The 5,241-nt window shown below is 31.1% G+C and overlaps 1 pseudogene; it reads right to left on the bottom strand.

The window, feature by feature from the left end:
• Nucleotides 1–561: 561 nt before the first annotated feature.
• On the bottom strand, nt 562–2,098 carry LOC149159556 (F-box/LRR-repeat protein 3-like; annotated as a pseudogene).
• Nucleotides 2,099–5,241: the final 3,143 nt, after the last annotated feature.

Below are 5,241 nucleotides of genomic sequence, written 5' to 3' on the forward strand. Positions count from 1 at the left end.
ATGATAAATAAAAGGGTTGAATTCTTCTAGTTCCCATTTGCTTGAGAGAGAAGTTAAGTAATGCAAAGGTGATTTTGCAAATGATGTGATTCTAAAATGTACATAAGTGCAAATTCTTCTTAATTAGCATAAATTCATCTTAATTATGAATTATGGAACTATTAAATAGTCAAGATTAACATAGATGACCACGATGTGATTAAGACATGGCCTTTCATGGCACTGTCATGTGGAATTCTTGTGCAAATTTATTTCAAGAGAAGAATGAGAAAACAAAAGGTATGTTCAACTTGGCTCCTGTGTATTGTGTCTAGAATTTCAACTGAGAAAACAATTGACTAGTTAGAAAAGAAAATCTTATTTATGAGAGGAATGTAATTGTCATTACTGAGTAAATTTACTCTTGGGAAGTTACCAACATGTTTTGTATTGAACTTTTTTGCTTTCCCAAAGGGCTGTCTATATTTTTTCTATAGATTCTTTTTGTTAATAAATTAAATCTTCTACGAATGGCATGCAACTAACTGTCATGTACAAAATAAAATGTTCATGTAGAGCATATTATATTACAAGAGTCTTGTCCATCTGTCAAATATTACACCCAAACAACATCTCAATCATAACTTGTGGTAAATTGAATTAAGGATTGAAGAAGCTTGAGTTTCTCCAAAATTTTGTAGGCATGAAACCATGGAAAATTTTAGGGACTAATATTCGCAGGTGGGCTAATTTTCCATGATTTTTCCAAAAGAACGATTCGTCAATTTCCATATTTTATAAAAATGATTCATTTTACAATATAAAATTAGTTTACCTTAAAAATTGCCAATGTTATATAGACAGCATATATAAAATCATTATATAAATTTGAATAATTTTACGAACACATCAACAAAATTTTATAGTTTTCATATTAGAGACTAGTGAGATTTGCCAATGTTTTTAAACTTCAAAAAAATTTCCATCCTTAAAATTTTCCCTGCATGAAACCATTGACCATTACATTCCTCAAATAAACTAGATTTATATTCTGTAGGCTTCTAAGACTTGCCAATGCTAAGTTGCTAACAACCCAACATCTAAGATTGGACAATATGAGACGTTCATCTGCACAAATACCATAGGTTTCAATGTTAAAAGGTTTTCTTCCATTCAACAGATATACAGGGGAGGATGAATTGAAATTTAAATATCACTCAACTCTTAAAAAATTTGACATGACTTGGATACAACCAATATTTCAATGTCATCCACACCATAACACCTTTTGATATCTAATTGAGATATACATTTACATCCTAAAGAAATTGTAGGAAAAACAACAAAGAAAATTCTGGAACAACCTTGAATTTCATGCTAGTGAAGTTTTTGCAATTGAGGAAGAGATTTCAGACCATTGTCAACACATGTATGTAGTAGGAAACATTAATTCTCTTGAAATTTGGGAAACCAGTGGAAATTTATACTAATCCAACATCTCCAACTCCTATAGATATGGACATATAGTTTTCATTAGTAAGCTGCAAACATCTTCTAAAAACATTGTTTCGATAAACAAATTTTAAATTTTCATTTCTAATAAAAAATTATTAGAAATTCAATAGCTCACATAAATAATGGTGTCTACCTCTACAAATAAAGTTCTTAAAGATATGAAAAATTGGCCCCTATATGGGAAATCCCTTCATTGGATATATTTTGGTAGAATCCTAGTTTTAATGTGACCAATTCCAAACACTTAGATAAGGATTTAAATCCTACAGGAACAAATACGATAAACATAGAGGAATAGATGAGAATACAAATAATATCCAAAAACTAATAAAAATTACTATTCACATAATCACTGTCAATATTCTCTTCATATCTAAACAATGTACAAAACATATATTATTTATGTTACAGTCAGTAAGGTCAAGCTCTTGTGCAAAAGGATAGTCATCTCCTAACATAGTCAAACTTGTTTATGTGTCCAAGTTGTAGGATTCCATCTTAAGAGATGAAATATATATGATGATGTTGCAATGGCTTAAAGAGAAATATCAGTTAGATCGCAACAACGGGTGAGATCTTAGTTGTTCAAATCTCTACAACATGCCATAAGAGTAAGAAAGATGAAATGACTGTTTACAAATCAACCACTGTGGGTATGTTGTCCTTGGCCTCTTTCTCTGTTACCTATTTGCATAATACATGGTTATATATAATTTCATCTTGCCTTTCTATCATTTTCTTGTATACTCTTGTCAATAGCCTTGATTATATCCTGTCCTCTCTCTTAGGTAGGGTGTCTTCAATTCCAGCAAGTGTGAATGTTGCATTGTTTCAAAAGTGTAAGCTACGTAACAAGATAAATTTCCCAACAAAGTTGTAATATGTGTTTGTATCACAAATATGATGGCTTTGGGAAATGAATTTTATGAGATAGAGTTTCATACTATGTTCAAAATACCCATCTAATCTCCCTCCCTCAAAATTTTCTCCCATGGGTTAAATTTGCTTAAAAGGAAAAATAATGTCATGTTAATTCCAGTCATTCTCTAAAATATCATGTTATTGATTCAATAATGGAAAGAGATAGTTTTGTTTGGAGGTTCAAAATGCTCATTCCCTACCTTTTTTTCAAATTTGGATAAATTCATTGTTTATGTGAAAGTGTCCATTCCCTCCCTATTTGTCAAATTTGGATAAGTTCATTGTCTATGTGAAATAGTTTGGCTTGTCCAGTCCATAAAATAGCTTTTAGTCAATCTCTCTATCTCTCTAGCATGCAACCTTGTTTACATTTTTATTATTTGATATTGCCTCATATTTTTCATGGCTCGGTCTCTTTCCATTTCTTATTTTTGCAATAACATCTACATCATCATAAAATATTTGAGTTTGGCTACGCCAAATATTTGACATTTCTATTCACAAGTTTTCACAGAGTCTTGTGAACATTAGATGGAGTCAAGGGGATGTTGCAACATAATATTAAACTTACTGAGATTTATGGTTCTGATTGATATTTTTTTATGTTTATTTAACTTATTTCAAACTTCTGGTTTATTGGACCTTAAAATGATAGGACTATTATGTCTTCAACGGTCATATTAAGTTACCATTTTCTAAAAAGGCTTGGTAGCCTCTTTTATCATTGCATTTTTTAATTGTTGTGAGATTCTCATAGGTAATTGTAACATCAGCTAGCTTCACCTATATAAAGCAATCAAATGGCACTGAAATGGTTGGAGATTGCTGGACCATTTCGCTACCATATCAAGTACTTTCCCTTTCTTCCACTATCCACTATCTATGTGCAGATGATATGATCTTTTTGTATTTACTATATTTGTATATAACCAATGTTCATCTACATGTGTTTGAATCTATCTTGCTTTTTTTAAGGCTTAGAATACAACATGTATAGGAATGTATAAATAGACTTGTATTTCTATCTAGAATACATTATCCAACAATGTAATTTATTGCCTAACAGTACTAGTAGCCTCATTTAATCCATTTTTCTCTTTCATTGAGACTAAGAATTTTGTCCATCATATTTACAAGGTAGTTTATGCCCAATAGATCCATGTTGTCAATGACAAGAAAAAAACTTTTAGTTTTCTATTTATATTGAAGAGTTATTATATATTCACATTATTTCTTCTTTATAAAAAAACTTGTGCCATTGTCTGTAAGTCTTATTCCTATAACTAATTACTTTTTTATCACATGCATTTGAGAAAATTTCACAATTTCCTAGTTGCTTTTTACATGCATTTGAACAAAATTTCACCATTTCTTTGTAATCTGATAAGGCAGAGTGAAGCTCTCAGTTTAGAATCGTTTTCATGCTTCTTTTTAACTTTCACTAACAATTGCATTCTTAATGTTTTCATATATTGGAAATATGTTAGATTAATTTAGCATAGAATTGATATAAGCATTTTTGGTGATGAAGCTACTGATTTAAGTGGATTCATTGCTCGAGATTTGATAATTGAAAACAATTTGGGTCCTAAGAGTATGCGAGCAGTAGCCCTTCAAGTGATTGAAAACAAAATGACCTTATTTAATTGCTCATTCAAGGGATATCAAGCAACTCTATATTAACCCACACTGCTACAATTTTATAGATAATGTACAATATTTGGCATAGTGGACTTCATCTTTGGCAACTCTGCTTCATTATTTCAGAATTGCACCCTAATGTTTTTAAAGACACTTTTAGGACAAAAAATTAATTGTACAACGTAGGTCAAATCTGATCCCAATCAAAACATTGGATTTTCTTTTCAGAAATGTAGGGTTGATGGAACCCCTGAACTCTTATCCTTGTCAAGAAACTTTACTACATTCCCGAGGAAACATTTGAACCAATACTCTTGCAAAATTTTCATCCATTCATATCTTACCGAAGTAGTGAATCCTGCTAGATGGACCACACCCAATAAATATATGGCTCTAGTTAATGTATTGATGAGAGAGTTTCAGAATGAAGGCCCTGGAAGCCAAGCTTATGAGAGAGTGTACTAGTCCTCACAAATCTATGAAGAACTAGAAAGTTCGTTCAATGTCCGGAACTTCATATCTAGATCAAAGTGGCTTCCACTAAATCATATTAGATTTGAAGAGCTGACATGACTTCTCCCTCAACAATTCTATTGTTAGTTATGTTGTGACATGTTTATGTCATGTCACAGAGGAATAGAGGATTATGAGTGGAAGAAGTAATCATGATGATATATTTGGAATATATATATATATATATATATATATATATATATATATATATATACGAAAAACCTTGAAGATAATAACACTAGAGTATTCTTTGAAGATTCAGAGTTCATCCTAGAGGAAAGTTGTGAAGTTAAAGTAAAAAAATATTTGAGTCACTACGTGTATTATTTTGAAAGGAACTAAATTTGAGTGTTGGATAATTTAGAAGAATTGTTGCATGGGTACTCCTATCCCTCGTTGTACCATATCTGTATCACATCCTGATGTTTTCATCCTTTACAAAGGAAATCAACATACCCATACCCATAATTCAAAAGGTTTTTTCCGCTATACCCACACCTCACTCAGTTGTACACATGCAACATAGCTTAAAAGATTTAGATCCCATAAAATTTTAGTGCACTTTTCTTAATAGAGAATGTTATCTTATGTCAAGTCAACATGGATGCAGGACGTGTTGAGAAATGACAACAAGTAATTCTAGTTTAATTTGTCCTTGAATTAAACTGTGAA

This window comes from Pinus tabuliformis, chromosome 5_2 (genome assembly GCF_031772625.1).
Source record: "Pinus tabuliformis cultivar Carrire ecotype Pingquan chromosome 5_2, CPIR1, whole genome shotgun sequence".
Taxonomy (NCBI): Eukaryota; Viridiplantae; Streptophyta; class Pinopsida; order Pinales; family Pinaceae; genus Pinus; species Pinus tabuliformis.